Source organism: Siphateles boraxobius, unplaced genomic scaffold, assembly GCF_051911475.1.
Source record: "Siphateles boraxobius isolate OS27281-9 unplaced genomic scaffold, OSU_SipBor_1 19, whole genome shotgun sequence".
Lineage (NCBI taxonomy): Eukaryota > Metazoa > Chordata > Actinopteri > Cypriniformes > Leuciscidae > Siphateles > Siphateles boraxobius.
Genome location: NW_027508799.1, coordinates 25,363,123 through 25,391,080, shown reverse-complemented (window position 1 = coordinate 25,391,080; position 27,958 = coordinate 25,363,123). Strand labels below are relative to the sequence as shown.

General features: G+C 43.9%; 1 long non-coding RNA gene across 1 annotated transcript; it reads left to right on the top strand.

Annotated features, from left to right (window-relative positions):
- LOC143741960 (uncharacterized) lies at positions 1-27,958 on the top strand. The gene is made up of 4 exons (XR_013205296.1): positions 1-155; positions 3,719-3,839; positions 4,167-4,302; positions 27,745-27,958. It is a non-coding gene; the product is annotated as an uncharacterized LOC143741960 (long non-coding RNA).

Here is a 27,958-nt window from a genome sequence, read left to right as displayed (position 1 = left end):
TGCCCCCAAAGCTGCAGGGTTCCCCACGGAGACAACCTTTACTCTGCTAAAGTCAGAGGTCGTCAGTCCCAGAGGGAAACAGTGGCGACACCCCAGTGGCTGAGGAGACTGAGGCGTTCGGTAGACTAATGGGGTATGACTTCATCATTAAGAAGGTGGACAAATCATTATACACACCCACACATTGATTTGAGAGACACAATGTTTAAGCAATAACCTGCAAGTCTGCTTATAGTTATTTGAAGGAAAACATTAAAAGAATGAATTTCAGACGCACATTCTATTTATAAGATCATTGCCTTTGTTCATTCATGATCATTTTCACATTCATGGACTACATTTGTACAGTTCTAAACAAAATACATTCATATTTTTAGAGTCAAAAGAGAGCCACCGTTCCCCCTTAGGAAAAGTCACCCTATCACCCTTAACTTGTCCCTTTAGCGTGAGCAATTGGATTAGGCTGTTTGGTTGGTGTAGTGTCAGAGGCTTAATGGATGGCTGGGCATCATGATGGATGAACATTGCCAACAAGGCGCCTTTCCATCTGACAGACCAACATACATCATCTATTAGGCTCATTTTTGGCCGCTCAGTGGCCACATCATGGCCAAAGTAACCAAATGTGTGACCACAGGGACGGCAGTATCACAAGTCTGCATCTTTAACCCTTTAGTGTAGCTCTTTAGCTTAAACCATTTAAAATGATTGAATTTAAGACTTTAATCGCATTTCACATGTAAGAAACCTGGGCTGCATTTCCCAAAAGCATTGTAAGCCTAAGTAGATCGTAGAAAAATTGCCACCAATGGTCTCTACGAACAACTTAGCTCACGATGCTTTTGGAAACACAGCCCTTGTTGTTTTTTCCATGTGTATAGTTAAATAAGTCAAAAAAGAGCAAAATACATTGAGTCGTAATTACATGTAAGTTTTACCTTCTTGCAATAATTAGAAGGGTGTTGCAATGTGAATTAGTTCTGTTGAATAATTAGAATGTCATTAGTTTGGATAAAGAAAAGCATCTGGCAAAAGGATGAAAAAACTTTTTTTGAGTGTGAATATATTTAAAGTAGTTATAAAATGTATTTGAAGACAATACAGTAATATATAATTTTAAGTGCAAAGCCTTTAAAAAATTCTAATTGTTTTTTCATCATCTACTCACCCTCATGTCTTGTGAAATTTTATGATTTTCTTTTTTGCACAAAAGGAGAAATTTAATGTCCAATGGAAGTGAATGGTGATCATGGCTGTCAAGCTAGATTTTCAATAATATATTGATGTATTTTCTTGTAATACATTGTTAAACTTCTTTTTAATATATTTTCACTTAAACATTATTTATGAATGTATACTTTTATTGTTACATTTTTAAATATTAATTTATAATATAAATTCAATTTAAAAAGTGATTTAAATTATGCATTTTAAAGACTTATATTGTATTCAAAGTAAACATTTATTCAATTAATGCATTCCCATTCATGCATTCAGTTATATAATAAATTATTAATGACATTGTTAAGTGGCATTCATCACCCTCAATTTAGAGTTTACACCTATAAATGATTAATCTGGTGCCTTCTCTGCTTTTAATGAATACCCTGAATAAACCAAAATGAATTAAATAGTCTAAACCAGCCTAAACATTACTGCATACATGCAAGTATTGTTCTTCTATCCTCCATATGAAGGCACAGCCCCAGGGAAGATCCAGGCACCCCCTCCCATGCCCTGGTCATTTGTTTACATTTTGGTTCACGGATAATGCAGCCCTCAGGCCCATATAAAAACACTGCAGCTGTTACTAACGAACCATTGGTTCACAAAGAGATTTGGTGTCAACCTGTCCTAAACAGAACCTTGGGTGTCACCACTAACTGTGTTTTTTGTTCCAAAAGGGCTGTTCACCATCCTCTTTTCCAATGGTTCTTCTGTTTGTATATGTGTTTGGGATTGGGATTGGAAAAGTTATTTTCCCGCTGTGGGATCGGCCTGTCAAATTAGAGGCAGCTTCACAAATAACAATAACGGGACCAGAGCATCATTAAACAATGGGTGCAATTAACCTAATTTGCTAGATTACTCATGTGCCAGGGCTGTACTGCTCCAAAATAGGGCATAGAGCTCTACTTAACCCCCTGCTGTGATGTATAGTCAATGCAAATATGTTATATGCCCTAATAGGGGTCAGCTATTATGTGCAGTTTTATGTGAAAGTGTAATTTATGATGCCGAAGGATTAAATCGCCATTTATGGCCCCATTATTTACAGTATATAAAATTATTTAATGTATACAGGAATGTGTCTTGCTATGTTTTTAGGTCAACATTGTAATTTTATTGTCTCAATTAAAATGTGTAATTTATTGGTGAGACGAGCCTGGGAAAGTTAGAGGGACAATTCGCCCCAAAAAATCATATCTGTCTTTATTTACTCACCCTCATGTCTTGTAAAATGGAATGGCGTTCTTTCTTCTACAAAACGAAAAATTTAAGGAAAAAGTTCAAATTTTTATTTCATACATTGAAAGTGAATGGTGACTACAGCTGCAAGTCAAGATTTTCAAGACTTCAAGAATTTCTTAGACGAAGCTGTCATATTTCTTGGAGCATACAGATGTTATGAAGAGGACAGATGTTATGAACTAATGTTTATGATGGTTTTATGGTGCTTGTTTTGTTTTTTGGAGCTTCATGAGAAAGAAAGAAAGAAAGAAAGAAAGACAGACAGAAAGACAGAAAGACAGAAAGAAAGAAAGTCATACGGGTTGGGAATGACATGATGTCTACGTGAGTAGATGATGACAGAATGTTTATTTTTTTGCGGTGACCTATCCCTTCAATCATTATTAAACATATTTGAATGATTTTACACATTCATTGGAAAAGAATATTGCAAAGGCAGTGAGTTTTGTGGCATACAAGAGGTGACGTGAGGCTCAAACTCTCCCTGCAGAGCATCTGTGGCGTTACAGATCAATACGGCATTGAAACCACCATGATGAGGCATTATTGAACCTCTCTCACTTGCTACATTGATTCACAGTTGGAGTTAGGTCAGACCCCTATATGGGGGGCTGAATGTTGTGTGTGCACATGCCAATTTGTGAATAACTTACCACAAGCACAACACAGAATACTGAAGTTACTGAACATGAAATAAAAACTCACACAAGAGGTTTTTATATGGTCACAAGAGCCTTAATCTACTTTTCTCTTTCTGTTTTTTTTTTTTTTTTTGACACAAAGGCCCTTGATCATTCTAGGTTGGTTATCATGTTTCTTCTGGATTTATTCTGGACCTTATCCCAACCAAAGTGTTTCAGTAGTCTAAATATTATAAATTGGTTTCAGACTTTTTGACCCTGTATATCATTCAGACTTCATATATATGTAGCATAGGGGATTTCATATATACTCGTGAACTTTCTATGACTCTTACATTCCTTGTGTGCGGGCACTTTACAGTATGTCCCTTAGCAGACACCTGTAGTGCAGCCCACTCTTGTCAAGATCTGTAAGTCTGTGTTTTACAACATCACATTTTTCATGTAGCCCCCAGAGCTCTCTTTGACCCTAAAATGAATCAAGCACAACATTTCCTACTGAGAAGTTATTTGTGAACAAAGGTCGGGCCTTAACCTTTAGGCATGTTTGATTCAGTGTTTTTACATTGTAGACATTCACTTTCTTCTCCATTCCTCTCTTTCAGGATTGTCTTTCTCTGATGCCCCCCAGATGTTTTGGGATATGGAATTCACATGCACCTGTCTGAACAACAAATAGACAGCACTATTTACCGTGACAACAGATTTTGCCCCATCTAGTCATTGGTGAGTATCGTGCATGCATTAACCTTTCAACCCAGAATGCCCTTGATTCACTGACAAGGTTTTAACATTTCATTGGTTGAGAGTAATGCTTTGTTTTGGATTGAATCTATTAAGCAGCTCTTTTAGACACAAATACATAAGGATTTATATAAAGATAATTTGTTTCACTGGCTCAAGACGAATAAAAGCTGCTATTGTCTAATCTGTCACTTAAAATTGAGCCATTATTGTGCATTTTAATGGTGAAATAATTATACTGATGAATACACACTTGTGAGGACACATATTTATTGGTATGAGTCTGTGTTAACAGTCTTGTGTTTATAGGCAAGATTATCAGAGATGACCCTAACCCTAAGTCCATCCAATCCTAAAGGGGAACAAGTGTTTCTAAGATGATTGACAGGAACTCCAGTGATGCGCAAGAGGAACCTAGAAAGAATGAGGCCCTTGAAAAGAAAAGGTTAGTATGAAATGGATGAATGCATGGATTGATGATATATGATCTGATGAATCCTATAACCTTGCAACGTCTGTTTTCTGACAGAACCTCTGTTGGAAAGGGTTAAGGAGTCTCTTCCTTTGTTTCCTCTGAGATTAATCTGACTGATTAATGGGCCGAGGGTGCTTGTGTTTGTAAGACATGCATTTGGCTACTCATGCCATATAGTCTTCAAAGACGCTTCTGCATTTAGCAGTCTTGCAGGGGCTTTTGGAAAATGATACATAGATTAAACACACATATTTTTTTCTAGCAGTAAAAACACTCACAAACCCTAGTTGGAGGAACTAAAACTAACATAACAATGAGTGCGCTTCAAAAAAGAAAAAGAAAAAGCCCCGTCTTCCTCCAAACCCTAGAGAATGCAGACATTTTTATGAACAGCTGCTCTTTGAATCAGATACAAGTGAAAAATGAATTGAACTCATTTTGCTTTGTGCTGTTTTATTCTTGGAACGGGGATGATTGGGAGTGTGAGGGACTTTGCCAAGACTACACAAACACAGATTCGTATAGCCTTCATGCCTTTCCATGACTTTCTGCTCATGGAAGAAAACAATACAGTATAATGATCAAACATGTAAAAACAAAAAATAAGTAGGGATAAAGTGTAGACATGCAGAATAGGGCAAAGTTTTTGCACCGTTATAAAATGAAGGAAACTACAGACCTGCAATGATCCCCTTTTTATACATTAGCTGACAAGTTTTTTATGTCTATCTATGTCCTTTTTGCATTTACAAACTTGAGGTGTGGTCACATTAGTGAACTTTAAGCCCCTTTCACACAGAGATTCCGGAAAATACACGGATAAAGTGACCTGGGATTTGACCCGGGTTCGTTTGACTCATTTGTTCATTCAAACTGCCAGTGACACGTGACATCGATGTGACATGTAATGTCTCAGCAGCGTCTATAGTTTGCTAATGAGCTGCGATTTCTCTCTTGAGAAACCACGCTTGTGCATTTTTTTCTCTGATTCGATCATAAACTAGCGCATTACGTACCGTTTCACGCAGGCGAACGATCCCGGCTTCAGCGCCATCATTACGACACGGCATTGATTACGGCTTTTGTTCACACAGCGCACGTTCCGGGACTGAACACGGCAATGTTACTAGATCCCCAAACCCGGCATCGATCCCGCCATCAATCCCGGGTCGTGTTTTCGTTCACACAGAAGGTGTTCTGGCAATTTCCCAGCAATTTCCCGGGATCAACGCACTGTATGAAAGGGGCTTTACAGTCTATTGTAAACAGTGTAGCAATGTATGAAGTCAATTTCAAACCGAGCAACTTTTTGTTGATCTTGGACCTATTGCAAAATCTGCATGGGGACATCTTTCCCACTCATACGAAATTCCTGATTGTGTGCTCCTAATTTCATATAGAAATGACTCGATTTTGCCTGCAAATAGTTCACTGAACAACTGTAAATATGACCACACATTTAGAAATTATGAACTTTAGAACTTACTGAAAGCTGTGTTAAAAATTGGTACATGCATGTTTAAAATTGAAATAGTGTCAGCTTTTCGCTGTATGCACTAATAATCGTAACATACCCAACATGCCTCCATGATGCTGGGTTATTGTGGATAGTTGCCAGGATGTTGCAGTGCAGTTGCTATGCCGTTGCTAGTGTATTCTGAGTGGTTGGTGGCTCAAATCAAAAGAGCCCACCTTCAAGTCCAGAAATGGCTATGGTATTTTTGCTGTCCAATGTTCTTTTCATTTTATAGTCCATTTTAAGTCTGATCGCTTAATCTCAAGTTTGAGCATTAGTTAGTGAGGCTTGCATTAACAAGCAACACTAACCATACTTACATTCTATCATATTTTTTTTTCTTTCTCAGCTGAACAAAGACTTTGGTTCTTTGTCTCTCTTTGTTTAGCTGTATAAATCTTTCACAGAGAAATAAAAGTGGCCTCGACCCGTCTCCATCTCTGATTTACGTGCAACAACATAGGCTTGCACTTCATTGCACTTCATTCAGTGTTTTCTCAGAGCGCTGAACCTCTTCAGCCGAGCGCAGCATATTTGATGTAAGTGTGGCAGACAGTCACTCCCCGTTCCCCTCTGCTCGTGTTTTACGAGCTTTGACTATAAAACCAAAGGCTGAACTGCCCAATATGAAACAGTCTCCCAATGGGATCATAGATGGTCTTGAATGAAAGGAGAGGAAGAGACTAATTCTTTTTCTGACTTGGTGTGCATGACACTAAAGAATGAATCCGGGGGTGTTTGTATGTACATGTGTTGCTGTAAGGTTTTGATGTACGCAGAGAGCTATAGGTTTTTTTAAAAGCTTTTTTTTCTCCTGATTTTAGGAGTAAAGGCCCGCTCACACCAAGGTCGATAACTATAACGATAAAGATATAGTTCTAAAAAATGTTCTTAATGTAAAAGAATAGCAGAGTCCACAGCAGAACTAATTATAGTGGTACAGAGAAAATATATCGTTGGAATCACTTTCAGAGAAACTCTTTTCCAGCTGATGATAAAAACATTGACAGCCAATCAGAATCCATCCTGCTTTAAAGAGCTCGAGCATTTAAAGCGGCAGACGACAAAACTGCAGTGCGCACTCAGAATAAACAGAACATATTGTTTGCTGGTGTGGATGCTAATATAGTTATCGTTATAGTATCTTTATATCGGTCTTGGTGTGAATGGGCTTGGTAAAATGGTAAACATGGTCAAATGTGCTTTTTTTTATTGGCTTACTTTTCACATAACAAATTATCAGCGGAAAAAAAAAAGTTTGCTCACAAATCATTTACATGCCCATCTTTGGCTCATCAATGTGACAATCATAATTAGAGCGTGACATGAGAGGTTGTGACCCCTGGCAGTGCAGCCTATAACAAACGTTAAGCCCTGAGGCTGAAGGCAGGTCAGGTCTTATATCAGGAGCTTCAGGCCACCCAGTTTTGCAGGTCTACCTATAAACAAGGATTTGGACTGAAGAAGACTGTACACATGTGGTTTTCATTACTTTATAAAATGATCACTAACCTGTGATCAAGGGTGATATGCATCAAAAGTCCAGGATGACAGATCGGATTGTTGAATCCTGATCTGTGGTAGTGAGCGTTATTTAGGTTTTATTTTGTATGCTAAACTATCATTTACTGGCATAAACTAGTTGTCTATGTTTCAAATATCTTCAGATTGTATCTATTGTATGTTAACAACAACAACAACAACAACAAAGAACTATATTCGAAATGTTTTTTCTATATATAGCCCTGTACTTAATAATACATCTCACTGTGTAGTCATCAGCAAAAATGACACAACATACTGTTTATTTTACTCCGTTTATTTATGTGTGTGTATTTGCTTTGTGTTTAATTTCTAAACGAGGTCTGTTGTTCATTTGGTCTGTCAGAATCACTCAAAATCTATGCCATGTCCTCATATGCCATTTCTTTGTGGCAACATATGTTTATAGGCTGGAAACAGAATGTCTAACACAGCAGATTATCAACCAGTTTTTTTGTAAAATCCACACAAAAGTGGTGGTCATGGTGAAGGGATACAACAGAATGGAAAAGACGTCTAAATAATAGAGGAAAGCAGGGATAATTGTAACAATTTTTATTTTTTACTCAGTTATTTACATTTCTACAGATTTACATTTTTACAGATTCTGTGGATTATGATTCTATCTACTGATAAATGTGTATTACTAACACTTTTAACATGTTGAAATCCATTCTGTGGAATTCAACAGCTTTTCCCCCCCAAAAAAAAAAAAAAATCAGTGCAGAAAATGTGCCAAAAAGTCAGAGATTCCTTCTGGTCCTTCTGATAGAGTATAATCTGTTACCTCTGGGTTACCCGTACAGCCATGTGAGATATGGGAACTTTGGCTGAAGACATCACACGTGTCCTCTATCTGTCTGTCTGTAGCCCACATACTATTATCTCATTGGACAGATATTCCACCTCTCATAGCAGCAAACATCTCTGCAATGACTCATTGCATGCAAAGGCCTATGGGAAGAGAGTAAAGGACTTTGTCAGATTACATTAATGTTATGCACATACAGACATTGTGCCTGTAACATAAAGTGCATGTAGGATACATTTTATATACACACATAAAAAATGTAAAAAAAACTTGTGGACATTGTTGGTGGACAAATAAAATAAAGTAGTCTGATAAGTGTTTGAAAAGTGTCACAGAGCCAGAAGCCCCTATAGTGGAAGAAACACCCTTATGCTGAAAAATAATAAATGGTTAGATTATCCATTGTAAATAACAAGTTTGTAATCTCTCTCTCTCTCTCTCTCTCTCTCTCTCTCTCTCTCTCTCTCTCTCTCTCTCTCTCTCTCTCTCTCTCTCTCTCTCTCTCTCTCTCTCTCTCTCTCTCTCTCTCTCTCTCTTTCTTCCTACATCTTCATGTTCCCTAACCTTCCCAACATAGTGACCTTCAGTGTCTCTCTGAGTCATAAGTCTCATTTAAAACACACGTTCCAGACTGTAATGTGCTCAGTATAACTGTTCATCAGTACATAACGAGAATGTTATTGTAAAAGACTCTCCACCAGTTTGCATGGAACACCTGGATCTAATTAGGCCATTTAATTCTCCACTGCTACATCAAGGTTACTAGATGTACAATTCTGTAATGCACAGATGCAATAAAGTAGAAAGTGGTGTGAATGTCATTTTAACAATCAGCTAAATTTCCGTCATTCTGGAGTTTTGGGCAGAATGAGAGCGTATGGGGACACAGTAAGCCAGGTTTCTTTGAAAGCCCTCAGCCGTTTTCCCAGCATGCCCAAACCTCCATACAGAGCTTATCAGGCCTCTGTGCACATTCCACACAATGTTAGCTGGAGAAACGTCTCGGTTACGTATGTAACCCTCGTTCCCTGAGTAGGGAACGGAGACGTTACGTCGGATGACGACGAATGGGGGTTTCGCTTAGAACACCTATCGACTTCGAGTATTACAAAACGAGCCAATGGCGATGAAATGCCATGGGTCTGCGGAATTTGCATAGCGTATCTCCGCCCCACCGCGTGGGTATAAAGGAGGACGCCGGCAACATGCAGGTATGTCTTCGCTGAGGAGCCGAGACTGAACTCAGGCGTCTGCCCAGCGGTACAGCGGAAGTGGCAGGGAGACGTAACGTCTCCGTTCCCTACTCAGGGAACGAGGGTTACATACGTAACCGAGACGTTCCCTTTCGTAGTCACTCCGAGTTACGTCGGATGACGACGAATGGGGGTCCCCGTGAAATCACGCCACCTTCACAGCTGTCTTCCAGTGCCCTGCGAAAGTCTGATCCCCCTGTCGTGATACTGGCACAGACGAAGGAGTCCTACTTAACACAGGAATACCAAGGTACACTGGGAAGCATATCTCAGAGGAGATATGCCGCAGCATGCCTACCCGTAGGGAGGACTTAAGATACACATACGGCCGGAGGGCTACATATGGAGGAACACTGGAGTGACCAGCCCGAGGGGTGGCAACTTTCAACTCCAGGAGGGCAAGATGGCTTGCCAAGGGAAAGACACATGCTCAAGGAGGCTTACAGTGGAAATACACATGTGGGGGTTACTCAGGGAGGAACCATGCACACGGAGGCACCTAGCCGACGCCCAGGCAATAGACACTGGCGCCAGCGTCAACAGTGCAGGAGGAACTCAGGGCTTCAAAGAGGAAGGCTCACCTGAGGAATAATCGCACGTATCCAGTCCGTGGAGTGGAATGGCGAGCAAGCGAAGACACCTGAGCGGGTCCAGCACGAGAGGACACAGGCTCCACTCGGAGATTATAGAATCTGGCGAATGTGTTGGGTGTCGCCCAGCCTGCAGCTCTACAAATGTCTGCCAGCGAGGCGCCATGTGCTAGAGCCCAAGAGGAAGCCACACTCCGAGTGGAGTGGGCTGTCACACCAAGGGGGCACGGTCGGCCTTGCTGTTGGTAAGCCAAAGCAATGGCGTCCACTATCCAGTGAGACAACCTCTGCTTTGAGAGAGCCTTTCCCTTCAGTCTCCCACCATAACAGACAAAGAGCTGGTCTGAGGTCCTGAAACACTGCGTTCTGTCTACGTAAGCGCGGAGAGCGCGTACTGGACAGAGCAGTGCCAAGGCTGGGTCTGCCTCCTCCCGGGGCAGCGCTTGCAGGTCCACCACCTGGTCCCGGAAGGGAGTGGTGGGAACCTTGGGCACATATCCAGGCCGGGGTCTCAGGATCACGTGAGAGTGACCGGGCCCGAATTCCAGGCACGCTTCGTCAACGGAGAATGCGTGCAGGTCCCCTACCCTCTTGATGGAGGCCAATGCAACCAGGAGCGCTGTCTTCATAGACAGGAACTTAAGCTCAACTGGTTGCAGAGGCTCAAAGGGAGCCCTCTGCAGGGCATTTAAGACCACTGAAAGGTCCCAAGAGGGAACGAGAGGAGGGCGAGGAGGATTCAGTCTCCTCGCTCCTCTCAGGAACCTGACGATCAGGTCGTGCTTCCCCAGAGACTTACCTTGAACTGCTTCGTGATATGCGGCGATAGCGGCCACATACACCTTCAGGGTGGAGGGAGACAGCCTTCGCTCCAACCCATCTTGCAGGAAGGAAAGCACGACAGAGATCGAGCATCTCCTGGGGTCTTCTCGACGAGAAGAGCACCAGTTGACGAAGAGGTTCCACTTCAACGCATAGACATGTCTCGTGGACGATGCTCTAGCGGAAGTGATGGTAGCCGCCACCGCTGGTGGCAGGGTACTCAAACCTGCCTCGTCCCGTCCAGGAGCCACACGTGGACCCTCCAGAGATCGGGTCGAGGGTGCCAAAGGGTGCCCCGTCTCTGAGAAAGGAGATCCTTCCTCAGAGGAATTGGCCAAGGAGGTGCTGTCGCGAGGAGTACCAGTTCGGAGAACCAGGTCCGGGTGGGCCAATACGGCGCAACCAGAATGAGCTGCTCCTCGTCCTCCTTGATCTTGCACAAGGTCTGTGCGAGAAGGCTCACTGGGGGAAACGCATATTTGCGTAGGCCCCGCGGCCAGCTGTGCGCCAGTGCATCCGTGCCGAGAGAGCCCTCGGTCAGGGAATAGAACAGGGCGCAATGGGTCGAGTCGTGAGAGGCAAACAGATCTATCTGTGCGTCCCCGAACTGGTCCCAAATCAGCTGAACCGACTGGGGATGGAGTCTCCATTCGCCGGAGATGGGCCGAAACCGTGACAGCTCGTCGGCTGCAAAGTTCCGATCTCCCGGAATGTAGATAGCACGAAGGGACCTCAGGTGCTTCTGACTCCATAAGAGGAGGTGGCGTGCGAGTTGCGACATACGGCGGGAGCGTAGACCACCCTGACGGTTGATGTACGCTACAGTCGCGGTATTGTCGGACTAGTACGTGTTGACCCCTGAGCAACGTGAGGAAACGGTGCAGGGCAAGGCGTACTGCCAGCAACTCGAGGCAATTGACAAGCAGAAGGCGCTGGGGTCCTGTCCAGGAGCCCGCGGCAGCATGTCCGTTGCACATGGCGCCTCAGCCCGTGGAAGAGGCATCTGTGGAGACAACAACATGTCTGGAAATTCGTTCTAGGGGAACACCGGCCCGTAGAAACTGAGGTTCCACCACGGGGTGAAGGTCTGACGACAGGTCGGAGTTACTGTAACTCGGAGCGTGCCATGATGCCATGCCCACCTCGGGACTCGATCGCGAAGCCACAGCTGAAGCGGTCTCATATGAAGCAATCCGAGCGGCGTTGCCGCAGCTGCAGATGCCATATGCCCCAGGAGCCTCTGAAACAATTTCAGTGGGACCGCACTCTTGTTTAATGGCTGAGTGGAGAAGGCGACCAAGTCCATGCCGAGAAAAGAGCTCCCCTGCACGGGGCAAAGTTACTCCTTTCCCAGTTGACCCGAAGGCCCAGACGAGCTAGGTGCCGGAGCACTGGGTCCCTGTATTCACAAACCTGGTCTCAGGAGTGAGCTTAAGACAGCCAGTCACCGAGATAGTTCAGGATGCGAACCCCGTGTTCCCATGGAGGAACAAGGGCTGCCTCAACAACCTTGTGAAGGCGCGAGGAGACAGGGCTAGCCCGAATGGGAGAACAGCGTACTGACATGCGCGCGCCCTGACAGCAGAACGTAGGTACGGTCTGAGTCGAAGGAGAACGGAGACATAAGAGTAGTCGTCCTTCAGGTCGATCGCTGCAAACCAATCCTGTGGCCGCACACATCCAGAAATGCGTTTGGCCAGGAGCATCTTGAACGGCAGCCTGAGAAGGGAGCGGTTCAGATGCATAGGTCCAGGATTGGCCGTAACCCACCAGACTTCTCCGGGACAATGAGGTAGGGACTGTTAACCCGGACCTCATCTCGGCTGGAGGGACAGTCTCAATCGCACCCTTCGCCAGTAGGGAGCAACCTCCGCTCTCATGATAGGGGCATAGCCACCGACGAAAGTGGAGCGGACTCCCGTGAAGCCGGGAGGAGACCGTGCGAACTGAATCGCAAAGCCGAGCCGATGGTTCGCACGACCCAGCGGAACAGATAGGGAGCTGTAGTGCAGGCTCCCAACTGTGCCAGCTGAGTGAAGAACCACAGACGTCCCCCCGGTGGTGCAGCGAAGCGGAAATGACCAGCCCAGACGAGGGCGGCATAGCGGCCCGGTGTGGGGGCAAGGTCATAACCGCACCCTGACAGAGGAGGCCAGGGAAGGACCAGCGTTCCACGGGGGCCTGCTCTGTCAGGGGTCTGCGACAGAGGGGGACAGGGGCGAAACGGTCCGTGGACGGCACGCCGTGTCAACCACCTCTGGGGCAGAGGGGGAAGAGGAGAGCACGGCTTGTGGGCGGCGCTCTGTGTCGTCCGAGAACTCTGTATGCTCAGAGAGGAGAGAGTCAGTTCTTCCTGAATAAGGATTCTTCCCCAGCCCTCCACCGGGGAAAGGAGTGGCCCTGCTACCAACTCCTGGAAAGAGCTGAGTCTCATCTCTGAGCAGCCCATCTCAAAAGTGCCGCTTAACCCGGCGTTTAGCGGGGTGCGGGGCTGGAGAGGGCTGTGGCATCCCCCTACGGTCTTCCAGAGCCAGGCCCGGGTGAACGGGCGGGGTTGGAACCGTGGGAGGGAGCCTTCGGCGGTGGGCAGACTGAGGGATCTGAGCGGACGGCGGGGCCGTCGGGGCAGAATAACCTCAATCTGCTCACGGGCGGTTGAGAACTGTGGGCAGAAGCACTCAACCGCACCGCCGAAGAGGCCGACCTGGGAGATGGGGGTGTCGAGCAGACGGGTCCGCCCGACATCTTGCACATCAGACCGGTCAGCCCCAAACTGGTGAACATCACCTGACTCCGAGAGCGTAAGGCCACTTTCGTCGCTCGGAGAGCAAGGTCAGTGGCGGCGCGCAGCTCACTGAAGAGCCTCGGGTCAGTCCCGCCCTCCTGCATGTCCATGAGCGTCTGGGTCAGGTAGACCAGCAGAACGGTCAGGGGATGCAGTGAGGCAGCTGCCTGTCCTGTGGCACTATAGGATTTCGCCACAGATTACTGTGACGAAAAGAACTACAGGCTTGGACGGGTGCTTAGGATTGCGCCGGGAAGCACTCTGAGGACACAGTAGCATGGCAACAGAGCGTTCAACCGGGGGAACCCCAGTGTACCCATGGGCAGCGGCCCCTGAGGGGAGGAAAGGCGGATGAGACCAACGAGAGGACCCGTGAACTCATCATGCACGTCCGGGAGGAAAGATATTGGGGTTTGCCGTGGACGCGTCGGCGGCCTCACCCAAAAACCAATCGTCCCGGGAAAGCATGGCCATCATCTCCGGATCAGACTCAGGCACAGCCGTATGCACACCAAAGGGTGGCAGCTGTGAAGAGTCGTCATTTCCAGAAGAATCAAGCCCACCTAGTGATGCTGCTACAGACACAGCATCATCCTCTGTAGCTTCAAATGAAAACACACGGGCCACCCGAGGGTAGACTCGTGGAATCATCAGTTCGCTAGCGGGCACCGTCATTAAAGAGGGGGGGCTGGGGCGTGGACACAGAGTCGGCGCCTTGTTCCAGACCAACACCCTCAGGTCACCCTGTCCACCAGCCGAAGATCGGGTAGTGGATGAGGGGACTCTCACTCTTGCGAGTTCACCGAGTCTCGACCTATATATGACGCGATGATCACGTTCCCAGAGAGAACATGAGTCATCCACGAGCGCTGTTCAAGCATGATCAAAGCCCAAACACACTAGACAGCGCTCGTGCCCATCAGAGTCCGATACCAGTCCGCTGCAACCAGAAATGCACGGGCGAGCCGTCTTTAAAAAGACGTGCCGCGTGCGAGCTCTTATATGAGAGGAGAAAAAAACTCCGCGATGTTGAAGCGCACAGGGAGACACACACACACTGGCAGATCACTGCACAGATCAGCAGGCACTGTGAGCTCGCTGCAGATCGCCGTCACACCAACACCGGAAAGAGAAGCTCGTCTCATAGAGCGAAGTCAGAGATGATTGTGGAGTGAAGAAATATTCTTGGCTCCGAAGCGAAAAACATACCTGCATGTTGCCGGCGTCCTCCTTTATACCCACGCGGTGGGGCGGAGATACGCTATGCAAATTCCGCAGACCCATGGCATTTCATCGCCATTGGCTCGTTTTGTAATACTCGAAGTCGATAGGTGTTCTAAGCGAAACCCCCATTCGTCGTCATCCGACGTAACTCGGAGTGACTACGAAAGGGAAATGCTGTTACAATGCATGATAATGTATTTTCCATCTCCCACTCTCTCTCTGCCCTATACTCTTTTTTTAAAGGTGCAGTCACATTAGACTTTAAGCATACAAAATTACTTATAGCCCCACAATGAATGTGGGCAAAGGGGTATAATGTCACACTCCAGAGCTTCTGGTTTTATATATTATATTTTATATAATAAATAACAAAACCAATTTAAAATAGATTCAAAATTATTATATTATATTATTATATTATATTAATTTATTTACATTTCTGTATTTAGGATAGGCCTACATAAAATGCTAGCTATAAAATAAAAAGACAAAAGTGTCTGCAAGAGTCTTATTCAATATAATATAAAGGAAAGTGTATTACTTAATTGTGGACAATTAACAAAAATGTTCAGTGGGGTTTTAAAGAACCTTTATGCCAAAAAGTGATATAAGGAAAAATGTCTTTAATTATTGCTTAATACTTTAATGTTTAACAGGTTATTTTTTTCTAGTGATAAGGTGTATAAGCTGTTTAGTTTGATAAGGTTTACGAGCTGTTTAATATTTAATACAAATTATAATATAAAAATGTTATTTAATTGAGTGTATTTATATTATATTTGCATAAACCTTATCAAATGTATGACCACCCCATTTGCAGTAACCTTTCCTTTTTTTCTCCACACACATGTACAAATGGAAGTAGGGAAATTGGTTGACATTAGCCATCATTCCCTCATTTCATTAGCTATTTGCGCTGTGCCAGCGGGCAAGGCATGATAATATGGCTTTATTACTCTTCTAGCCTAATGCAACCAATCCTTTCTCCCTGTGTCTTTTTTATTCAAGTATTCCCAGTGGTTAAGAGTGAGAGTCTCCATGAGAGTCTTCATGTTTGTTCAGCAATTATGATGAGGACCTGCATGACGATGGTGTAAAGATGAGGCTAATAGAATCCATCTGTGGAGTCAGCCAGGACAGTTAAGAACTCTAATAAGATCTTATTAGCCTCGGGATGGGACAGTTGTTATCTCAACGGCTGCCATTTCCCCCTGCAGACACCTTGATCAACCACACCATTATGAAGAAGAATTGTTGTTCTGTAGCTCTCTCAAGCTACTTTCAATTCTTACTTTCTCTTGCAAACTAATTGATCCACTCCTTTGCTCTTTCTCTCTCTCTTTGCATGTATTTGAGTGGTTCTCTATCTTGTAACGATGCCTCCAGATGTTTCTAATAAAACTAGTGTCAGGGAGGAGTATTGCTGGCAGATCTGCTCTTTTGTGAGCTGTTCTTCGACATTTAGGGGAAAATCGCTTTAAGAGGACTGCAGGGCAGTAACTCAGCACTCTTTCGGGAGGGGTGGACAGTTTGGCCTGGCTTTGAAAGGGGCCCAAGGAAAGGCACTCGTGCATTTGTCTTTTTTCATCACGCTCCATGTTTCTGGTTTCTGTGGTCATGATGCGAATGATCGTTCAGGAAACGAGAGGGACCCAAATCTCTTTCAAACTTGTCGTCGCCGTTAGAGATTTGCTCAGGCAGGTCATGCAGCCAGACAGCTCAAATTATTATGTTTCAGAGAAAATAGGGACCAGGATGTCTGATAACCTCTTACCTTTGTTACATGCAGTTAAGCTGCAAAGATACATTACAACAACTTTATTCCAACTCTGAGTTAAAGGTGAAGTGTGCAATTTTTCAACGTTAAAAAATGTTTTTTACTAGATTTCATGTAGTGTAAACTCTTAAAAGTTGGAGTCAAATTCAAATTTTTACCCCGGGTTAGTAGCCTTTTTAATACAGCTTGTTTTTACAGGATTTGCATATTTATGGTCAATAACATTAATTTGTCAAACTAAAACTCTATTTTAATAACAGCTTGGCAAATGTAAAAATGTCGACATCCCAGCTAACAACATGTTCTAAGAACATTTTCTAATGATCCCAATAAGTTAGCATTAATTCTTATGAAAACGTTATTTCTTAATGTTCCTTGAACATTAAAAACGTCTAGTTCCCTTTCAAGGGAACTCGAGCTGCGTTGAGTCGCGGTGGGAACGCTATGCGTGATTGCGTCGTGAAGCACGTGCATAATCAGTCCAATGGAAGAGCGAGACGTCATAGGCGGTGACGTCATAGACCAGGAAGCTATAAAGCACACCAGAAAACAGACCGCGACAGCTTCTGTTGCCTTCAGCAAGCGATTTGTGTATTCTGTCCTTGTCATATTTATTGTTGTCTGTCAAGTTGCAATATATATATATATTATGGCAAAAGAGAGCAAGCAGCTTTTGTGTTGTTCCCTGCCCACGTTATATCACGGGTGGGGACACACACATCAGCTTTTTGTTACTATTTGGGAGTGGAGCATGCCACAGTCAGTTCTCGAGGGGGCTGACTGTGAGCATTGCGAGAAACTGTCCGTGAGGACGCTCCGCTCCCGCCGGGCGTTCTTCGAGGAGGACGGTTCGGTTCGCGCTCCCCGCGCGGGTCCCGCTGTTGCCGATGCACGGCGGCGACTCGCATTTTGGGGTTCGCAAACGGATCTGACAGCGGGGGTTGGGACGGGCTCCGCCCTATCTCAGCTTTCACCTGCCAGATCCAGTGCTGGCGATTTCCAGTTCCGAGGAATTGGTATCGTTAGTGTTTTGTTTAGAAAAAGAGAACAAAACAAATAAAGATATTAAGAAAAGGCAGATGTTTGAGTTTTCAATAAATGAATAAATAAGTCAGCTCATAACTCTGTTGAATAAAGAGGAGCTTTAAAAGGAGGTTTATCTAGTGCTGTTGCTAGTTAAATATTTTCTGGCCAGCTGAACTTTATGAGAGTGAAAATAAGGAGTTTATTAGATGAAATAAATCTAAAAACAGAAAAACTCTGTATCTCAGCCTCCTCGTCGGGGACTGCCGTTTTTCCCTATCTTCCCTATACACCACACTGAGGTGTCAAGATCGTGGAATAAGTCGGTTTCTGTTTTATGTGTTTAATGCCCTACGTCTAACTATAGTAATGCTATGGGTATTAAGTATCATGGTATGACAGTGCCTCGGGTTAAAGAGACGCTTGCTAGCTTTCTCTCTCCCGAGTCGGCGTCATAATTTTTAACCCAGACGTTACCCACCAGCCATCTAAATAAAAATTTTTATTAGGCAACGCTGGTGGGTAAATTATAAAGACATGGATGAATGTGAGGTTGTCAGCACTGACGCTATTCGAGAATTGCGTCGTGCAAAAACAGATAAACTATACTGGGGAGGGACGGTTTCGAGAAATCGTTTCTCCTCTGCGTCCTCTGGGTGGCGACTCTTTGAGGAGGGTCGCACACGGCCAGTTCGGTTGTTTTCCTGCTGGTGGCCACGGACTGATATATATATATATATATATATATATATATATATATATATATATACGTTTTTCTGATTTAAAAGTAAAGAAAAATAAGATAAAATTATATCTGTTCTTCTGGATGCTCCGCTTTCAAAAAACTAAGAATAAACCGTTCAGCGGCGTTCCAGAGGTTTCTTCCTCACCAATCTTTGTTCCTGAGACTGCTGGGCGGAGCAGTCTCAGTCTACTAAGCTCCTCGCAGCACAGCGAGCATCGCCATTTGGGCTCCTCCACAATCAAAGGGGACTTGGGTGGTGGTAGCAGTCTAGCCAGTTAGAGATATGCAAGATCTGAGGACTATTTTATCTCTAAAAAAGCTTGGAGAATAGGAAGCCCTGATGCCGAGGCTATCAGGCTTCTAAAGGGTGGTCCCCTCCGGGGTAGGGATGGTTTTTGAGAAAATCATTTCTCCTCGGCGCCCTCTGGGGTGCGACTCTCTGAGGAGGGTCGCAGCGCTGCCAGTTCGGTTTTCCTGCCGGTTTGCCGTTCAGGACACCAAGGTCCCCAAACGATCCTCCGAGGGGGGTCGTAGAGCAGTCAGTTCGGTTTCCCTGCCGGTTCGCCATTTCAGGGTGCCGAGGTGCCTGCTTTTTCCAATGATCCTCAGAGGAGGGTCATTGGAACTAACTTATTTAAAGGGAGGCAAGATCTGAGGACTGTCATCTCTAATAAAGCTTCTGAGGGCTCCTCCGGGGTAGGGACGGTTTTGAGAAATCGTTTCTCCTCGGCGCCCTCTGGGGTGCGACTCTCTGAGGAGGGTCGCAGCGCTGCCAGTTCGGTTGTTCCCTGCCGGTTCGCCGTTCAGGGCACCGAGGTGTCAGCGTCCCCATACGATCCTCCGAGGAGGGTCGTAGAACGGTCAGTTCGGTTGTTCCCTGCCGGTTCGCCGCTTCAGGGCACCGTACTGACTGTTCAACCAAATCCAGAGGCCAGTCTTGAGAGACTGGTTCCCCTAGTAGAATTTCTGGCAGCGTGGAAACTACTGCCACATATTTCTCGGTGGGTCCTGCACACTATAGAAAAGGGTTCAGAATTCGGTTCTTGTCCGCCCAGATTTCTAGGGGTCCTCCCCACTGTGGTGGACCCCGAGCAGGCTTTGGTTATGGAGCAGGAAGTACTGACACTTCTGCAAAAGGAGCTGTAGAAGGGGTTCCTCCTCCCGGCAGACAGTCAGGGTTTTACTGCCATTACTTCATTGTTCCGAAAGAGGATGAGGGGTTGCGTCCTACTCTAGACCTGCGTCAATTAAACAGCATATTATGCTTACGCTAAATATGATTGTGTCACAGATTCAGTCCGAGGACTGGTTTGTCACAATAGACTTAAAGGACGCTTACTTATCTATCCATCCTCATCACAAGAGGTTCCTGAGGTTTGCTTTCAGGGGCGAAGCATACCAGTATCGGGTTCTTCCATTCGGCCTAGGTTATCACCCCACAACTTTTACAATATGCGGGGATGCAGCTCTGGCTCCTCTGAGATTTCAGGGCATTCGCGTATTAAATTATATCGACGATTGGTTGATTTTTAGCTCAGTCCGAGCTTTTGGCAGTTCAACATCGAGATGTCGTTCTGTCCCACATAAGGAGGTTGGGGTTGCGGCTCAACACCAAAAAGAGTGTACTCCTCCCAGCTCAGAGGACCACTTTCTAGGTGTATTATGGGATTCGACAACAATGCAAGCACGTCTGTCTCCTGCACGTATTTCTGCGATTCTCACAGCCGTAAAGAATGTAAAACTAGGTCAGTCACTCACTGCAAACAGTCTCTGAGACTGTTGGGGCTCATGATAGTTGCGTCTAACGTAGTTACTTTTGGCCTTCTGTACATGAGACCCCTGCAGTGGTGGCTCGGGACCAAGGGGTTTTCTCCGAGGGGAAATCCGTTTTCGCATGATCAAGGTCACGCGGCTATGCCTTCGTGCCTCGGTCATGTGGAAGAAGCCTTGGTTTCTCGGCCAGGGCCCAGTGCTGGGTGCTTCTTGTCGACGCGTCACGCTATCGACGGATGCTTCCCTCACAGGATGGGGGGCGGTCATGAGTGGCCGCTCGGTGAACGGTCTTTGGCTGGGGCTCATGGCAGTTGCGTCCAACGTAGTTACTTTTGGCCTTCTGTACATGAGACCCCTGCAGTGGTGGCTCGGGACCAAGGGGTTTTCTCCGAGGGGAAATCCGTTTTCGCATGATCAAGGTCACGCGGCTATGCCTTCGTGCCTCGGTCATGTGGAAGAACCTTGGTTCCTCGCCCAGGCCCAATGTTGGGGGCTTCTTGTCGACGCATAATGCTATCGACGGATGTTTCCCTCACAAGTCGGGGGAAATCATGAGTGGTTGGTCGGCGAAGGGTCCGGACAACACACTGATGGTCTCGTATATCAGAGCAGATATCCTGTTGAGGCAGGGGCTTTGGCCCGGGGAATGGAGACTTCACCCCGAGGTGGTGGAGCTTCTTAGGGAGAACTTCGGTCAAACTACAAGTAGACCTTTCGCATCGCTTGTACAATGCATTGCCCTTGTGTTTCTCCCTCACGCATCCAGCTCCGCTTGGACTGGATGTAATGTAATAGGTGTGGTTGCCACTACACCTATACGCTTTTCCCGATATCTTTGCTCCTGGGAGCTCTGGAGTTGTGGATACTGTGGGCTCGGCCTCTGAGGGGGCCCAGCTCATAGATTCAGGTTTCTCGACCGAGGTCGTGGAGACCATACTCCAGTCTAGAGCTCCCTCCACGAGAAGACTAATATGCTGTTCTCTGCCTGGTGCAGAGAACGCCTTCTGAATCTCGTTTCTGCCCTTTTGGTACAGTACTTGATTTCTGTAATGAATGTTTCTTTGCTGGGCTATCTCTGAGGAGAGATCCTTAATTTCGTCTTCTCCGTGGTACATGAGGCTGAGGCCTGCACGTACTTGGATTTGCACCTGGTTGGTGGTAGTATTTCTTCACCCCAGATCGGGTTGTATTTCTAGGTCCCTACTAAATGTGCGGATCATTTGTGCTCCAGGCCTTCTGTCCTCCACCTTTAATACCCCAGATCAGGAAAATCTTAAATCTGTTATGCCCTGTCCGGGCTTTGGATGCTTAGGTCCACAGAGCTGCTCAGTGGCGTTTATCAGAACAATTATTTGTCTGCTTCGGGTAACCTAAGATAGGTTGCCCTGCATCTAAACAGATAATGAGCAAGTGGGTAGTTGAGGCTATCTCACTTGTTTATGAAGCGGCCGGACAGCGTTCACCTGTGGCTGTTCAGGCCCATTCTACTAGGAGTATGGCTGCCTCTAGGCTTTAATTTCGGGTGTTTCCCTTCAGGATATTTGTAATGCGGCAGGCTGGTCCTCACCTCATACATTTGTCAGATTTTATGACCTACACCTCTCCACTCCCGGGGCTAGGTTGCTTGCTTCTAGTGTGCGCAAGGACTTCACACAGAACGGGCATTTGTCTTATGGCGTAGTGGGTATGGGGTTCCCACCTCGTCTCAACGCAGCTCGAGTTCCCTTGAAAGGGAACGTCTCAGGTTACGTATGTAACCCTGGTTCCCTGAGAGGGAACGAGACGCTGCGTTCTCCCGCCATACTTCCTGCATGCCCTGATCGACTTGCTTCAGGCTTTTTCAGAAGCTGTCGCGGTCTGTTTTCTGGTGTGCTTTATAGCTTCCTGGTCTATGACGTCACCGCCTATGACGTCTCGCTCTTCCATTGGACTGATTATACACGTGCTTCACGACGCAATCACGCAGAGCGTTCCCACCGCGACTCAACGCAGCGTCTCGTTCCCTCTCAGGGAACCAGGGTTACATACGTAACCTGAGACGTTTTTTATTTTTTAATTTTGGCCATATGAATGTTAAGGGAACATTCAATTGTACAGTTTTGTAAACATTATGAGAATGTTACTTTTGAATATTCTCTGAACGTTCTGAAACAATTAGTAACATTTCAAAACCATTAGATGAACGTCCAATAAAAATGAATGCTGTATAAATAATGTTTTTGTGGCAACATTTTCATTTTCATGTGGCAAACGTTTGTTCATAACTGTGAGAGAACTTTGCCAGAACATTGCAAAAGTTTTCCGTATTAGCTGGGATGCCACATTTTCTCTGGCTGTTTTAAACAGAAACTAAGGGACTGTTTACACAACACCTCTTTCAACTACAAATGGAAATCTTTTTATGCATTTTGGCCGTTCATTTACACAACAGTGACGTTTTGGCGGCCTGAGAATGCATGGAATACGAAAACTACTGGCCAAGCATGCATAATACAGTCTTTTTAATCATTTTTGAGATCCGTGTGAATGCGGATCATTTTGACAAAGTTGTTATCTGTATGGGAAAAAAAACAAAGGAAAAACGTTTCTGTTTTTAGTACATTGTTGTCATGTAAACATTCCCTAAAGCAAAAACTCATCTTTACTCCAGTTAACATGTTTTCCATCACCACTGGCCTGGAACTAAACATATGTGATTGTTCCTATGTACAAAGCTCATGAGTATTTCATGACATAAGCACGGTTTAGTTTATGATTGGCTAAAAATCTCACTGCTTAGTTTTACATTGCAAAAGGCACTACATTTTGTTGGTCACCAAGTTTCTGTTTCATGCCGCGTATTCCACCTTAAACAACGTCAAGGCCATGGGTTTAATTCTCAGGGAGTTCATTCACTAATAAAACGTATACTGTATGTATGTCGTGATGTATGCATTGTTACTTATTAAAAGCATCTGCTAAATATATAAATATCAAATGTAAACAAACTTAGAAAAAAAATTTTAATTATTTTTTTTACACAGATCAGACTTCAAAACAAGGTTGTGTTTTTAGCTTTAATTGTTTCTGCTGTGAAGTGCACCATGGGTGTGAGAAACCCCTCAAACCGAGAGAAATCACTCTCACTGTCCTGATTGGCTGTGATTTTACCACATGCAACACATTTATCCTCAGTGAACAAATTGCCTGTTCCTTGAAACTTATCCCGTCGCATCTGTTTGGGACGCAGTGTAGGACAACTTCAAAGTAACGCCACTTTATTTTACCCAGTGTTTTTTTTGTTTTTTTCTCAAGATAATTATTTTTTTTCTGTCACAGAAATATGCACCATCATTCGTCACCATGAAATATGAGTAGGCATACATCTCTCTGCAGTACCTCAAGTGAAAGGAAGTGCACTGTTTGATCACAAGAGTATGGAACGTTTCTGCTTTCTGTTATTTTTATAGATTTGTATTTTAGGACTGTTTCCAGGCTGGTTACACTGTCAATAGCACTTGCCACTTGGTTGTTTCCTTTGCTCTGTGACACATCTTTCTGTAAATGTATCGGATCTGTAATTGTTTTAAGATGCGGAGCACGCTTCAGACAGAAGGGAAAATATACTTTGATATTTTCTGTGGTTCAGGAGTAGTGCATGCTATGCTTTGATGTACATCATCATGGGACTGGAGAGCAAACTTCACGGTTTATAATGTCCCATAAATTCATTTGGTTGAATGAGATGCCCAATTTGACTAATAAATATTGTTGGTTTGTGTAACAAAAATTTTTTTTTTTTTTACTTTTTTATAATGGTTGAGTCTTGGATATTGGCTAAGTATACTCTTCCAGCAAAATCTACTTGGACTTAGCCCAGAGGCCCTGGCCTTGTTTCTGAGGTCATCTTGTGATCCTCATCTCAAGTCTGCTCGACTGTTTGGCATTCTTGGAATGGAATGTGAAACTGAGTGGACGCCACCACCATAGTTGTCTTGGCAATACAATTTACAGCCTGTTAACCCTGGAATTAGTCTGGAGAGACGGCGTCCAAATGTTGTCCTTCATCACTGCGGATCCTCAGATTTGAACAGATTTTAACCTTGGTGTAGGTCAAGGAAAACCATATCCTGGGCCTCTTATGTTTGCAGATATAAGCTTGTGCATGACTGGACTGGAAAACAGGTTCTATATGGACTGGCTCCAACTTAGATTGCAGGAAATGCAATTACCCTTTCAAGAAACGACATTTACAGACCAGATTGTAAATGGCTAGGCCTACGTAAATTACTTTTGGTATAATTACGTAAATCATGCATTAAATCCAGTGTGCAAATTGTGAGGTGTCAGGTGATATACTTTTACAAAAGTATCTTTATAGGCAATTGTTGACACGTAATCTGTTGAGATTTGTCTTGTGCAACCAAAATGATCTTTATCTTAAAGACTTTTCTGTGATATCATGTATTGGAGTTTGAAGCAATTTTCACACAGAAATTGCTAGTAAATTTCATTAATAATTACAGTGACATTGAATTAAAATCCAATTTTGAAGTAGAAAGACTGGAATAGTATTTTCTTGTAAATGTATTCCAATAATCTTTGTCTTATTCAGAACTTAGAAAAATGTTTCTAAACTGTTGAGATATATGAATCTATTAAAGCAATATAATGAACAATATATTACTTTTGATCAAACAACCCAGTTTTGCTATTGTTGCCTTACAACCACAAACTACATTTAATCATTTTGACTAAATGTCTTATCTAACATTCTGGTTACTGTCATTTGTAAATACTAGTGAAATGTTTCTAATGTAATATTGATGTACTTTTAAGACCCTCAGTCTTTTGTTTTGACTTCCTTTAGGGGGCTGAAGCCTTAATTAGGGGTTTCAGAATACCCCTTCCCCTAATCCTCCACCCATAATTTGCAGCCTGGTTAAATCCCTGATGTCTAAATGCCGTATTTCTCCCTAGTTTAAAATGGGCATGGAATGGAGTATAAGGGTATCACATTTTTTATCACATCTGAAACCTAAGGAATACAGTTATTTCAACATGAAATGTCTCCGTTGATGGAAGCTTTATTCTACTTCAGCAAAACACCTCTTCAGCGGATATATCACCTGACAAATCTCTTTTATGAACCATGACTAAATGCGTTTGGCTGGGCTTTACACCAGAGCAAGCTAATGCTGGAAAAGCCACTTTAGTGGAGCCATCAATTTAAAGCTGCAGTCCGTAGTTTTTCCTCTTTGTCCCCATCTCTGTTCGAAATCTGCAATTGCAGTTATTCGCAGAATTATCAACTTTACGTGGGTTGTGCCTTGGCACGGCACAGCGCGCAGGAATCTAAGGTTTTGAGGAGAATGTGTGGCTGTCAGTCACCGCGCCGGTGTGGGTACTGTCATTCGAAATCACAGATTCTACTTTTTGGAAGTATGACCAACATAAGAATCTTCACCAGAAAATGTAATCTGAACAAGTAAGTAACAACCACTTTTGTCCTGACCAACTAAGGGGAAAAAAGCATTGCAGTAAATCTCGCTGATTAAATCTAACGATCACTTATCATATCACTACAAACCATGTAAATTATACTTTGTTCTCAAATTGTAAATGTTAACAACATCAGCATTGCGTGACTACATTTAATGCTTTCCGATATTTATCCTTGTTTTCGCATGGGCCCGGTTGCAGTCTCTTTTTTTCTGTAGCCACTCCGAAGTCCGAACAAAGTCTTTTGCATTTTATAACGGATGAATCTCCCGTTGTCACTGGTAATTGTTGTTTGAACCTTTTTGGATCCGCCATCAAATTGATAAGTTTAATTATATCAAGTGCTGTGAGAAAAGGTTATAAATCTCCACCTCCAACATCCTCACACTTATAGCCTTATAGGCGAGACACCTTCTTTATATGTACAGATGTGACGTAACGACGCAAAGACATGCTTGAATTTCCCGCAGAAATCCACCAGTACCACTGGAATTAAAAACATTATTACAAGCTTACCGTTTTGAATCGAGCTAAGGCAAGCAGATAGTTTTGAACACTGGCTGGTTATGTACTTGCTCAAAAATTTATTTTGGATAATTTTTAACCCAAAAAAGTAACGGAATGCAGCTTTAAGGATATAGACCACAGATAGTATCAGGCAGGAAGAGAAACTTGGATCTTTTATTTCTAACTGAGCTTGGCTCAGGCAAACAGTTTTAACATCTACTAGATATGCAATCTTTATTTCTTGGGACGTTGTCGTACAGCCTGCAGGCTACAATATTTTGTTGACCTGAGGAGCTGAACCGTGAGGGCAGCAGAGCTAAAGAAGAACTGGGACACACTGGCAGACTTCAGACGCCATCATCCACCTCTTGTCCAAACAGACAGACATAAAAAGCTTAGACCTTTGTGGCAAGAGCTCTGGAGCCAAGAGTGTCAGATGAGGTGTGTGCATTAGCTTAATGCAAATTCAAGAGGTTATCCTGACATGGAAAAACAGTGAGTGGGACTAATTTAAGATCAGGAAAAAGGATGAAAATCGTTTGCAGGGAAGGCTCAGTGCAGCAGAGTTGAGTTTGAAGAGATGCAGCTTAGATGATATTTATAAGTATTTGACAAATACTTTCCACTCAGTAATCATTTAATTTAATCATCTATTAGTAATTAGATTTTGAATACAATCAATCAATCGATCATAGATGTTTACTTTCATGTGTTTGTAAGTCCAAATTGACTCAAAGTCTGAATAGGGTTCACATTCTTCTCATATATTCATTATTTTATTATCTTTTTTAAATATAATTCCTTGTTTCAGTATCTATTAGAGGTGCATCTATAAAGCATGCTTGATGTGCTTGTTTGTGTCAGAATGGTTATGGGGAAGTCACACTGCTTAGTGATTTTGCCCTGATCTGGGTTCATGCAGTAGTAAACCGGGACAAACACCGCCACCAGCTGAATCATCACACACCATCAAGGCCTAGTTCAATCATATAATTTTTGCTGTTACTTTAATATGCAACGAGTTAATTCAAGAATGGAGGCAGTGTGAGTTCTTTTGTGTGTATATGGATGCATTAATGCTAGCAAGTAATCAGATGCATCAAGTAATCAGACCAAAAATGATTTCAGATGCATTGCAAGATCAATGTACTAATGCAAACAATCTTAAGCTCTTAAAAAAAAACATATTCTAAGCATTAATACCATTAAGGCTGGGAGGAAATTAAATTAAGGAATGAGGTAAGCAGCTGTTTATATGTAATTATCATTATGACTGGTGGGATTATGTGAACACGCATTTTTTGACAGTCATTACTTCCATTGTGCAACCTCAGCTTTATAATCCACAAACATAAACTTCACTTCTTGAAAATGCACAGATTACATTCAGTATTAAAGCTAGACGGAAATAAAACTATCTGGGCATGAATAAGCAGATCGTTTTCTAACTTTAATGAAACCTTTCCACTATCTGGATAAATCATGAGAAATTTATGAGCACCTGCAACGCATGCTCTTCCTTCTGAATAAAACATTAATTTTGCCGCTTGAAATTTACGACAGTATGCTGGAACGTTTTTGGACCTACCGGATAAACAGCCGAGGGAGGCTGAGTTGGACTTGTAGCACAGAGAGAAAAAAACAGCGTAAAGATATTCTGTAAGATATCTGTCACAAAGGAATGAACTGAGATTTATGTCAAAGGAAAAGAAACTCCTTGTACTGAACTGAAAATTGGCCTTCAGCGTCCCACAGACCTGTGTCACGGCTCATGTGA